Source organism: Cololabis saira, chromosome 4, assembly GCF_033807715.1.
Source record: "Cololabis saira isolate AMF1-May2022 chromosome 4, fColSai1.1, whole genome shotgun sequence".
NCBI lineage: Eukaryota > Metazoa > Chordata > Actinopteri > Beloniformes > Belonidae > Cololabis > Cololabis saira.
In genome coordinates this window covers 21,933,097-21,946,988 of record NC_084590.1, presented here as the reverse complement: position 1 = coordinate 21,946,988, position 13,892 = coordinate 21,933,097, and the positions used below count along the sequence as shown (strand labels likewise).

The window sequence follows — 13,892 nt, the reverse complement described above, 5'->3', positions numbered from 1 at the left end:
CTGAAATAATAATTAAATAGTTAAATAATATTCCTACCTACTTCTTGATGAAGGGGACTTGTAAAAAAAAAAAAAAAAAAAAAAGTAGGAAACACTTAATGTCATTACTTTCTTATCCTAAGTTGGGGCTGGTCCGTTAAAGAACCAAAATGATATCCAAATATATACCCTCAAAACACAACGAAAACAAAACCAAAAAAACCTAACAAAACAAAACAGACATAAACGGTGGGAAAACCCAAACACGACAACAAAACAATACAAACCATTACACTCAGGTCTTATCATTGTCACTATGCCTTACAATTACCTACGGATTTCTTAAAATCAAATTCTGTATGAGATTGCCATATTTTTAAAAAGTCTGAGGATTTGCCTTTCCTCTTGTAGTAAATATCATCAAGTGTAAGGAGCGTGAGAGTTCGTTCCACCAATGGGCTAATACTGGGGGTTTAGATTCTTTCCAATTTAAGGTTATACATTTCCTGGCTGCCAACATAGCAAGATAAATATATTTTTACACTTGGAATTGCTGTTCCTTTTATCCTTTTGAGCTATACTTTATTAGGAATTCAGCACACAGTTGAGTGCATTGTCTCCTATTTATTTTACTGGTATGTAATTCCATTCTTATGTGTTTATGTATGCTCATCGATGATCCTGGTCAGAGGTTCAGGAAAAGGAGACGGCTCTGATGAGGAATATATTCCTCACCTTTGTTTATGGTATGCTTTACTTATTGGTTGTATATCAAGTATTTAGAAAATGTATAAAAGTACATATGTATTATGATATATACATATCATATACATATACTGTAATATGTATAGTACAGATTTTATTTGAAATGATAAAATACTATTAACACTATATGATATAAAAGTGAGTAATGTGACAGTAACAGAGCTATTGTTTTTTTCTCAACTAACAGGACAACTTCAGACTTCGAGAACTTCCAAAATCACATCCTGATGTTTGCAGGAAAGCATTTTGGCTTTAGCCCACCTGTATACACAGCTCAGACATTGCTTGTAACACTTGGTTACAACCACCGCCTCCCTGCACGAAACCGTGATGGGACACAAGATGTAAGTTGTTGGGGTTTTTTATATCATAGTTGTCTGACACCCCAATAGATTCTTAGCACTGTTACCATATCTCGTTGTGAAATTGTTTTAAATTATGTTGTTGTTTTTTCCCAAGTTACCGATGGTTCTACAATAAAAACATGAAGAGCTGAAGTGTGTATACCCTGAAAGAGAAAAAGGACTATGGCTACTGTACATCCCTGAACTACAGAAGGCCACTCTTTCAAAGAGGCTTCAGAGTGGAAAGGGCCTTCCCAGGAGACAGAGTCTGAGGCCTGGAGATCCAAGGCCCCTGGGTCTGCTGCCACATCACAACCACAACCACACATGGACTGGTAAAAACTAAGGTGTCACGTGGAGATGCAGGTCCTCGTGATGACAGCTAAAACTTTGATTGCCTGTTGTTATATCTGTCTCAATACTCGGGAGCAAAGCTCCAGGATTTCAGGACAGAGTAAAATAATTCACTGACATAATTTCTTGTTCATGTCTTGTCACAATCCCTAAATAAATGTAGCTGTAATTGCAAATGATCTGATTATCATAACCTATTTTCTCATAACTTCTCACTTGAATCAAAATCTCTGGGAGATTCTCTGCATTTGGTGTTTTTCACAATGAATATAATTCGGAATCGGAAAGATATATATATTTTTTATTCTGTAAACAAGGACAGAACTCAACATTTCTGACTTGTACATAATAAAATGTATAAAAATAAAAACTATTTACATTGAAAGTGTAACCCAGCTAAACACTGTTATTCACGCCAGCCAGTGCAAAAGAAATCCGGTGTACTGGTTGTTTGGAAGATTACAGATAGGTTTCCTGACCCAAACTACACAGCTTGGGATGACAACCTGATTTCCTTCCGCATGCCGCAACTCTCAGCTCCACTCCAGGCTTCTGGTGGTCATCGTGGCGAAGATGTTGTTCCAGGCAGCCCGGGCCGGCCACAAAACCCCATCTTCTAATATAAAATACTGCATGTGTGCCATATGATTACTTATGCAGAGCTTCTCCAGGTCTGTGGGCATGTCCCTGCAGTTTGTGCAGCTGGAGTTCATCTGGACCACCTGGACTTGGACGCTCAGGTAACGCCATCACATCAAACACCAGGCCTGGCAGCCTGGTCACGACCTGCCCCAGAAAGGTTTTCATCTGTGGTGGAGTCAGGGCTGTGAGGTTATCCTACACATAAAGCATTTATTTGATATTTTATGTTATTGTACGAGATTGCATTACGAGATTTCCTGGATGACATGAGTTATCTAACCCAGCTAACAAATAAATAAATGTTACGCCAGAGAGTTGCCTTTGTAATTGTCTTTCCACAGCCAAACCTTATTTTTTGACCCTTAGAAACACGTCTACCTGCAAGTAATAAATTACCCTCTCGATTGTAAATGCAGTGATGTAAGTTAGATGTGATCTGCACACATCAAGCCAACATTTCTTTATAAAATAACATGCTCAACATGCAAACATTATGCTAAAAACAAGCGAAAATGCTAGTAAAGTCATTTTTGTGTCAAAATCCGGTAATATTACTGTACCTTGTCGGTCGACGTTGCTCCTCTTTGCATTTCGTGCTCCATAGGTTGTAAACAAACACACGTGTCTGAATAGGAGGAGTCAGCCCGGCACCAGCGCTCCGTGTAGAGAAACGCTGCTGTCTGTGTCTCATGTTGACATCTAGAACTCTGTTAGAGTTGTAGGAAATCAGACCTTTTCTAGCAGACTTTGGGAAATCGGCAAAATACGATGTCACCTTAAAAAACGTGAGCAGTTTCCAGGGTTTCTGGGCTGCAGCTGGAGAACAGGAGAAGCCGTGACGTCACTCTCCTGCGCCGCTGGGATTGCGAATTCATTTTGAATATTGTACACTTTTTTGCGGGCAGAGCATGAAAAAGAAAAAGCAATGTCTTCTTTGTTTTCTTTTTGATTATGACATAAAATGTGCAGCGTAAAGAATAAAATTAAAATGCAATTCGGATTATATATTATCAATTTTATTTTTGACTCAAATAATGCAGCTACATTCTTAAAATGAAAAAGCATTTCTGCAAATGCATTTTAATTTTCAAATTTTAGATTTAAAATTGAATATTGTGAACTATTTGCTGAGGCATGATTTGAAAATTAAATCTCAAACGTCTTTTTCTTTTTAATTTGAATTAAGTACAAGAATGAGCAGTGTTGAATACGAAAATTAAAATGCAATTCGGATTATATATTATCAATTTTAGTTTTGACTCAAATAATGCAGCTACATTCTTAAAATGAAAAAGCATTTCTGCAAATGCATTTTAATTTTCAAATTTTAGATTTAAAATTGAATATTGTGAACTATTTGCTGAGGCATGATTTGAAAATTAAATCTCAAACGTCTTTTTCTTTTTAATTTGAATTAAGTACAAGAATGAGCAGTGTTGAATACGAAAATTAAAATGCAATTCGGATTATATATTATCAATTTTATTTTTGACTCAAATAATGCAGCTAAATTCTTAAAATGAAAAAGCATTTCTGCAAATGCATTTTAATTTTCAAATTTTAGATTTAAAATTGAATATTGTGAACTATTTGCTGAGGCATGATTTGAAAATTAAATCTCAAACGTCTTTTTCTTTTTAATTTGAATTAAGTACAAGAATAAGCAGTGTTGAATACGAAAATTAAAATGCAAATCGGATTATATATTATCAATTTCATTTTTGACTCAAATAATGCGGGCACATTCTTAAAATGAAAAAGCATTTCCGCAAATGCATTTTAATTTGAATATAGTCCCTCATATGCTTCCATAGTATTGTGGTAAACTTCTTTGATTGGTCAGAAAAGGGATATTGATAATGATGACACACTGGACTCCTACTTGTTCTACTCTGACTCGTTTAGTCCTGACACTGGGCATCAGCAGGAGACCAATCCCTGAGGTTCTCAGAGTCCGAGGTGGTTCATACAGTATGTCTCTAACATGTCAGAGATGTAATTTGGCGACAAGTCATGAAGAGACTTGTACACAAGCAAAGCTGTTTTAAAGTCCATTCTCTGAGCGACAGGAAGCCAGTTCAGAAACCTGAGGATTGGACTAATATGTTCATAATTCCTGGTTCTAGTCAGGACTCGAGCAGCAGCATTCTGGATGTACTGCAGGTGTCTTACAGCTCATTTAGAGAGCTTAGTGAGCAGGCCCTTACAGTAGTCTAACTTGCTGGAGACAAACGCATCGATTAGTCTTTCTAAATCTGGTTTAGACACTATTCTTTGATTATGTTGCTTAGATGGTAAAACCCTGCTGATGTAATTTGATTTATTGTGTCTGTTAAAGTTCAGATCTGAGACCAATAGTACCCCCAGATTTCTGACCTGATTTTTTGGTTCTAAAGAGTCCCAAGGTAACTAATAACACATCCTCTTTGTTTCTGTGGACCACAGACAATGATTTCAGTTTTGTCTGAGTTTAACAGGAGAAAATGTTTTTCATCCGCAAACTGATCTGTTTGATGCAGTGACAGTGAATCTACAGGACCATGTTCTTCTGCTGTTAGTTACACATAGATCTGAGTGTCGTCTGCATAGTTGTGGTAGGACACATTATAGCTGCGTATGAGCTGCCCAAATGGAAGCATGTAGAGGTTGAACAATAGGGGTCCCCTGATTGACCCCTGAGGAACCCCGTAGGGCAGGGGTCACTAATTATGGTCCTCAAGGATCAGTGTCCAGCATGCTTTAGAGTTTTCTCTGCTTTAACACACCTGATTCTAATTAATCGTTGTCATCAGCTTGTCATCGAGGTCTGCACTTCCACTTGGTCTTCCACTTGTTTTTACTTTTAAAAATAATAGTTGAATCTGATGAACAGGAAGAAGCTGGAGACCATGGATGGTCTGACAATGAAACTGGTGCTGTTGGGGGGACGATAGGGATTGATACCGATGACCAAACTGATTTCAATATCTAGAAAAAAAGACCAAAAAAGTTTGAAAAGAATTACTGCAAAATGCATAAGAGAATGCACTAATAATAATAATAATGCCCACAAATACAAATTATATCTGGTAACGGTGTGGAATATTCATTCATTCAACAGCATTTTACTGTTTTTTTTAAAGACAAATACACTCAAAGGCCACTTAATTAGGTACACCTGTCCAACTGCATTTTTCTATAATCTGTTTGATGCACTGATCAAAATAATGAGAATAAAATATATATCCGATCCCTGATGTGGTTGCAACGTCCGATTTCGATCAAGTCTGAAACAAGGTGATTGGGCCCATTTATGATCACGTGATCAGATTGGGACATTCCTACAGAGAATGGTCAGAAAAAAGAGAAAATATCCAGTGAGCAGCAGTTCTTCAGTACTGTGGCATCAAGACTGCTCTTCTTTAGAAGAGGCTTAATGACAGCAGTGTTTAAGGCCTTTGGAAATGTTCCAGTCTGAAGGGAAATTTTGACAAGATGAGCGAGTTGTGGTAACAAACTGTTCAGCACAGACTTTGAATATATAGTGGGCAACTCATCAAGGAAGAACATAGATGGACTCAGACTGCAGATGATCTCTTCGACTGTTTTGTCAGTGGCGAGTGAATTGTGTCAGCACTTCATCTAGCTTGCTGCAGAGTGATTATTTGTGTTTTGGAAAATATTGGATTTTTAATACCTTGAACTTTATCATTAGAGAATATTGCAAACATATTAGACTTAGATGTTGAAATTAGTTCTATGGGGTAGTGAAACTGGACGGTTTGTTATCCAAGTACTGTATCAAACAGGACATGAGAGTTGTTACTGCAGCTACTGCTTTTCTTCATACTCTTCTGGATTCATCTCATGTCACTCTTGTCACTTTGACAAAAACAGAGAAAATACATTTTTAGTAAAGTGATACATCCTGAAGTGATGCACTGAAATGAAAATTTGTGGCCGAAACCGAAACCGAAAATAATAATAAACACTTGGCCGAATGCCGAACAATACCGAACATGGTTCTTCGCAGTTTTTCATTTATTTTGCCAATTTTTTCACCATTGCATAAATCAAATAAATTTGATTTAGGCATGCGTTTAAAAGAAAAAAATCTTTTACAAAATTACAAGGTAGAAAACATTTGTTGAACATAAAAACCTGAACATTTTTTAATTTCCCAGCATTTCTTAAATATTCCAGCAGACATTATACCAGCAAAGAACAATAACTTAAAATAAATAAATTAGCAAAATAAATTTTTTGGCCATCTTTGAGCTTACGTTAGGCTTAACTGACTGAACATTGTAAGATAGGCCTTAAAACAATAAAAATGCATTAAAGCGCTCAGGGTTTTTTATCATTTCAAATGATAAATCAAAGCAAACAGCCATTCTTGTATTATTCTTTGCCACTCTAAAATCTAAAATACTTCCACACTGCTGACATGTTTGCACCGCACCACTTCACTCCACGCTCTTCGCTGTTTGATTTCGTCATCTAAACGCACCTGTAATAGATTGATTTATGTTGTTTTGGTTCCACCTGCTGGTGAATGTTAGGTAAAATTCTTATGTGGTTAGGTTTTGGTTGGCCAACGATTTATGTGGTGCGCAACAGTTACGGAGCGGCCAGTCTATTTATATTACAACGCCGTTATTAATTGTTCGGTTTTTTTCCCACTTATTCCACCGAACACCGAAAGTGTTTTTTTTGCCATTTTCGGCCGAACAATTTCGGTTACCGAACAATCGGTGCATCACTAGAATTTAGTATTTCTTTAGCGTGAAGACCAGAACTTGGTACTTGGCAGGTATGTTATTCAGCATTTCCAAGAGCACAGTTGTTCTGTGGATTTCTCCTATCTCAAAGTCTTTGCTGTCGTCATGTAATCCCAGACTCACTATGACTCTGAGATCTGTGATGCACTGTAGCTCTGAGTTAATTAACCTTGGGTTGATGGAAACTTTGGGTTTTCCATTCCAGAAAAAGATGTAACCCTCTGTCAGTTACCATGGTAACTAACTGTCTCACTACCAGACTTTTAAAACAAAGTCTGAGTTTCCCTTTGATTCCTCCCCTCCTGCAGAGCCTGACACAGCTATCTGATGCTCACATTCCCCTCATTCATAAATTCATTATTGATTGATGATTTGGAGATATTTGAATCTTTACAGACATCAAAATCAAGGTTCAGCACCAATTTCCTGTTTTTAACATGAGTTATTTTCAATATGTCATATTTTCATCCACACAATAAAAGTATATAAATATAATATGTATTTATTTATTTTACAACTGTCTGGATATACTGTATATGGTGGATTATTGCCAAAGCTGGCAAAGTAAACCCTTTTTTTATAGGTCTAAATATGAATTTGCCTATGTGAGAGTGAGGGTGAAAGCACCCTACACCAGCCCCTTGACAGTCTGATCATACATATACAATAAATACATAGTTTTTACCATTGTCTTTAATTTATAAGATATGGTGCCCGATTTACATGCTTAACAAATTACAAATAATCCCGCTTGTATTCAAACCATAACTATCTGCTCTAGATGTGTTAACAGATGGACAGATCACACCTCCAAAACCTTCACCCACATTCACTCATATGTCATAAATGTGATTCTCTCATAAAATCCAGCTAAGCAATGCCTTCCAACAATGTTGTGAGAACACATGCAGATGTGTTTATAGAAAAGTAATCGGTGTAAACAATTTACAAATTACTTTTTATTTCTCATCAGGGTTTCTTCTTTTTTCCTCAGGAGACGCCTTCATCAGTCCTGACTGATGAAGGCGAAAGGAATTGCTAAAACATGTTACGTATTTAAAAAACCTAAAAATTCTTGTCTGACAAAAAGAATTAGCAAATAAAATGATACGTTCATGTTTATGTGACGTAACACAGTTTCGCTAACATGTTAGCATCTGCTGTTTCTGTCTGAGGTGGTTCTGGTTGTGTTCAGGGTGGTTATGATTCTGTGTGGGAAGGGTCTGGTTGTGTTCAGGATGGTTCTGGTTGTATTTGGGGTGGTTCTGGCTCTGTCTGAGGGTGTTCTGGTTGTGTTGCATTCATTCCTATACTCCCCATAGGAATTATTATGTTTTGCGTCGCCACATTACAAGGAATGAATGGGGCCATTTTGGCCCTCTTTTTTGCTTCTAGCGTTGCGACGGTAGCACTTTTGATGGAGAAAGGTAATACCAATCGTCACACGATGGAGACAGACGTTTTTTGCACGTTATGTTTGGGCTGCATTATCGAATGAAAATATGTGCAAAATAATAACAAGAAAAGGGAACCTTCAGCCAATGGGTCATTTTGCTTGCATGGCAATATGTGCTGCCACATAATAAAAACAACTTCAACATAACATCAAACATTAAGATGCTAAAAACTAACTTTTATAGGCCATTTATTGCTGTCCTCCAGCCATGTCCACCTGTCATTTTTTAATTTGCTTAAGAGAACCCATGATTTGGTAAACCTTTATATACATTCTAATCTTGCAGATATTAGTTTTCTGAAGGTGTGTGTGAAAGTGAGTGCATCTGACAGTCTGATCTATCATATTGTATTTACATTTGAATTTCCAATTCTGACGAAGATGATAATAAAAGCAGTGATGTTTTGGGGCTGTCGCTGGGCAACACAGACTTTTAACTCCCTCCAAAGATTTTCTATGGGTTTGAGATCTGGAGACTGGGTCACTCCAGGACCTTGAAATGTTTCTTACGAAGCCACTCCTTCGTTGCCCGGGCGATGTGTTTGGGATCATTGTCATGCTGAAAGACCCAGCCACGTTTCATCTTCAATGCCCTTGCTGATGGAAGGAGGTTTTCACTCAAAATCTCACGATACATGGCCCCATTCATTCTTTCCTTTACATGAAATCAGTCGTCCTGGTCCGTTTGCAGAAAAACATCCCTAAAGCATGATGTTTCCTCCCCCATGCTTCACAGTAGGTTTGGTGTTCTTTGGATGCAACTCAGCTTTCTTTCTCCTCCAAACACGACAAGTTGTGTTTCTACCAAAAAGTTCTATTTTGGTTTCATCTGACCATATAATATTCTCCCAATCCTCTTCTGCATCATCCAAATGCTCTCTAGCAAACTCCAGACGGGCCTGGACATGTACTGGCTTCAGCAGGGGAAACGTCTGGAACTGCAGGATCTGAGTCCCTGGCGGCGTAGTGTGTTACTGATGGTTCCTTTGTTACTTTGGTCCCAGCTCTCTGCAGGTCATTCACTAGGTCCCCCCATGTGGTTCTGGGATTTTTACTCACCGTTCTTGTGATCATTTTTACCCCACGGGGTGAGATCTTGCGTGGAGCACCAGATTGAGGGAGACTATCAGTGGTCTTGTATGTCTTCCATTTTTATAATAATTTCTCCCACAGTTGATTTCTTCACACCAAGCTGCTTATCTATTGCAGATATTGCAGAAGAGTCTTCCCAGCCTGGTGCAGGTCTACAATGTTGTTTCTCACGTCCTTTGACAGCTCTTTGGTCTTGGCCATAGTGGAGTTTGGAGTGTGACTGTTTGAGGTTGTAGACATGTGTCTTTTATACTGATAACCAGTTAAAACAGGTGCCATTAATACAGGTAACGAGTGGAGGACAGAGGAGCCTCTTAAAGCTGAAGATACAGGTCTGTGAAAGCCACGAATTTTGCTTCTTTGTAGGTGACCAAATACTTATTTTACCGAGGAATTTACCAATTAATTCAGTAAAAATCCTACAATGTCATTTCCTTGATTTTCCCCCCCCATTCTGTCTCTCATAGTTGAAGTGTAGCTATGATGAAAATTACAGGCCTCTCTCGTCTTTTTAAGTGGGAGAACTTGCACAATTGGTGGCTGACTAAATACTTTTTTGCCCCACTGTATATATATATTATATGTACAACTCGTTATTATATGAAAAACGGCCAAAGGGTAGGTCCAGAAGACACTACATAGTTTAGCTTAGAATCTTACAATGACATAACTAACTTTTGGTGTTGATTAAGACAACAATTTTTTTTTATTCAGTTAAAAGTTAAGGAGTTTAAAAGCAGAAATGAAAGAAAGTCCAATAAACATTCTGCATTCGATGTATGTGAATGCTAGTGTTTGCTGTGTAACCTTGGATATTTATCAATTTCTCTGTTGGATCAAATCAATATCACTCCCATGCCACATAACCAAATGCACCTTGGATATTTTCTATCCAAGTTAACCATTTTAAAATCCCTATTTCCATTGTGCACAATGAATTGCTCATATTATGCTCTCTGCTTCTTAACTTCAAAGGAATGACATTGACAGATGAAGAAGGCATATACTTTGGAAATGTGGAGTTAAGATCTCCAAACTTCCTTTATAGATGAGCAAAACAGAATATGTCTCATTATTGTGCAATTTAACAAAGTGTAACATGGATGAGACGCTACAATTCTAAACATTTGCAAAGATTAAGTGCAAAGTGCATCAAAATGTCATTAAAGTGTTGTTTATCAGTATGTGTACCACTTTGAGGGTTGATGGAGAACTCTCTACCTGAAATGTATTTCTGAATTAATTTCATTTTCTTTTAATTATGGATATGACACACACACACACACACACACACACACACACACACACACACACACACACACACACACACACACACACACACACACACACACACACACACACACACACACACACACACACACACACACACACACACACACACACACACACACACACACACACTGTGTTCCTCACGTAAAAAACTTTTCCTCCAGTGTCTTCCAGTTAGGACATTTTTTTGTAGTTCCTCTGTCACTGAGAGGTCTAAATTACGTTAAAGATCTAATGCAATCTGGTTTAGTTTTTTTGTTTCTAAACAAGGCTGCTTTATATGAGTTGGCATTATTTTATAATATTTAAATACAGCCCTACAGAACTGAAAAGCATTGAAATTGACTTCATTTAAATAATGAATAATACATTTGTTTTGTGGTTTGGTGGTTAGCAGCATTGCCAGTCAAGTAAATACTTCAGCTGATGGAGTTATACATGTATAAATGAATGTAATGATCTACAGGTGCAATAGGAAAAAAGTAGTGAAAGACGTGTAGTTGGATGTTTTGAATTTCTGGCAAATGTGTTTTATAGACAGGTTTCTTGATGTGCTACATTTGTTCCATTTCCTAATATTGGATTTAAATATGCTCCGATGAATATGTTCTATATTTTTAACCAGTCAAAACGTACTTAGATTTGACCAGAAACTTTGTCTCCCAATCTGTGTCAGAATCACTTGTAATTTAAATTATAAACAAAATTTGATGCAAATATGAATGAATTCATAGCTTCTCTATATGTGGGCTTATTCTCACTTGGCTTCCTTGTTGGCACGAATAAAGGATACACGACACCCTGAAAGACCCATTCATTCAGCTTCCATTTCTGCAGTATTCCTATTTGTGGTCGTGGGGTTCCAGAAATCTATTACAGGTGTCAACTTTACATTGCAAATCTTCTGTAAGAAATTTGAATGGACATGTATATCAGTGCTCATTTAAATGAACTTACAATGACCTACAAGTTTTTGTTTTGAAATGACAGCCACTTTCATTTCTCTGTAAATCTGACAGATAGATCCATCAAGTTTAAGTAGCTTAAGTGGTAATTATACTCCTGTAAGCATATAGTGATAATAAATGCTTGAGTTTATGTGCCTCTTTATACATACATCATTCTGTGTTTCTAATTCTCCACCTTCTACTCTGTCAGGATCTATTCCTGTATAATTTCTTACCTTTTTGTTTCTAACTCAAGTTGCCAAGTTTGCTAAATGAAATAATGAACAATCCTGAGGCTATCAGAGCAACAGCGCATGCAAATCCAGATAGCTACAGTGGTGGGTCAGGATAAAGGCTGGCTCTCAGAAAAAATTGCTTAATCCTTATCTACCACATCTCTTCTAGCTCCAAATAGAGGCTACAAACCTGAAGACAAGGTCATGTAATATACCTGAAGTCAGACATGGGATGAAAATAATTACTAGTCTGGTCGAGGAAGGAAAGGTTCAAGAAAAATCTGATTTCACATGCTTTGATGTTGTAACCTTTTGCTGACTCTTAAACCAGTGAGCTGTAATGTATGGCGCTTCAAGAGATCACAGTTATATCCAATAAACTGAATCTGAAGGAGCGCAGGAAGACCTGGACTATCACTGTCAGTGTTCTCAGTGATGAATGATGCAATAAACAGACGTTTATTATCCATCAGTGATGAATACACAAAGTCTTCACTGCTGAAAGATATCACCAGTCATAGATCACTTGGCTTAATTATGCATATATATATATAGTGTTTATTTTGTTTAGTAATGTGATTACAGTTATCACTTCAAGCTAGATTCACCTCGACTTTATTTTGTGTAAATTAAGATGACCAATTGTAGCAACTCATAATGTAATAACGGCTCATAATGTAATAACACCTCATAATGTAATAACTTAAATGTAATAAAAGTTCATAATGTAATAATCGGCTCATAATGTAATGAAATCATGAGCGCATAACGTAATAACGGCTTTGCACATAATGTAATAATGTAATAACTTCCTACATTATGAGCCTTACTGGTGCCGCTCATAATGTAATAACAGCTCATAATGTAATAATGGCTCATATTGTGAGAAAAGTGTTGCATTATCATCATTTTTACCTCTGCCATTCCTGCAGGGGTGGAAGAAAATGCTTTCACCTCTGTGTGTGTCTGTCTGTCTGTCAGCAGGATCACACAATTTCTGCGACACGTGGTGGCGTATTGACCAACTTAGATGCCATATAACTCTGCCCCCAATACGCGGCAGGCCACATTAACAGGAAGAGAAGCCTAATTGTGTAACGCATCATCCCCATAGGTCAAGTCCATGGTATAAAGGTCACACTATAGCACACACTGACAACAAGAATGGACTTATGGGCAGAAGTCTGTGTTTGTGTTTGACTATGATTTGTACATAGGTGGTGCTACAGTAACCAACTCAAAAGCTGGCAGGACAAGAGGGTGGATTAGGGAAGAAGAAGGGGCTGTAGTTCATGTAGTTCCTCCACGGGCGCCCCCGGCGCCGCCGGAGCCCCCAGACGGAGGGGGAAACGGTCCAACATCCCCCCATTCATACTGACAACATAAGACATAGACACCTGGGAATGGTGCCACCCCGCCGCCGCGCCCGCCCGTGCAGCCCCCGGTCAGGGGAGGCCTGATCCCCGGACCCGGCACCCCAAGGGTCATGGAGTCCCCACATCCGCAGGGGCACGCGGACCCCGCCCAGCGACGGAGGACCATGGCAGCAATGCCCCCCCAGCGCAGACAGCCACCCCCCACCCAGGCAGGGCCGGGCCCTCCGAGCGGGACCCCAACGCCCACGGCCCAGCCCCTCCCGGGAAAACCGGAGATGCCCAAGCCACCGCCCCCCGCCCGAGCCCCCCCCAGCCACATTCTTCCCCCCCCCGAAATGGGAGGCGGGAAGTAGGGTGAGGACTGTCCAATCACTGACATTCAGGCAGATTGACCTGAATGGCACCTATTGGACCATGGACTCTATTGCAGTGTTTCCCAACCCTGTTGCTAGAGGCACACTGTCCTGCATGTTTTAGATGTTACCCTGCTTCAGCACACCTGATACAAGTGGCTGTGTCATCAACAGAGTTGTGCAGACCTTGATGACAAGCTAATTAGGACCATTAATTAGAATCAGGTGTGATGATGAAGGGAAACATCTAAAACATGCAGGACAGTGTGCCTCAAGGACCAGGGTTGGGAAACACTGC

General features: G+C 38.7%; 1 long non-coding RNA gene across 1 annotated transcript; it reads left to right on the top strand.

Moving 5' to 3' along the window:
- The first annotated feature begins 245 nt into the window (after window positions 1–245).
- LOC133442307 (uncharacterized) lies at window positions 246–1,877 on the top strand. The gene is made up of 3 exons (XR_009782540.1): window positions 246–725; window positions 932–1,088; window positions 1,204–1,877. It is a non-coding gene; the product is annotated as an uncharacterized LOC133442307 (long non-coding RNA).
- Window positions 1,878–13,892: the final 12,015 nt, after the last annotated feature.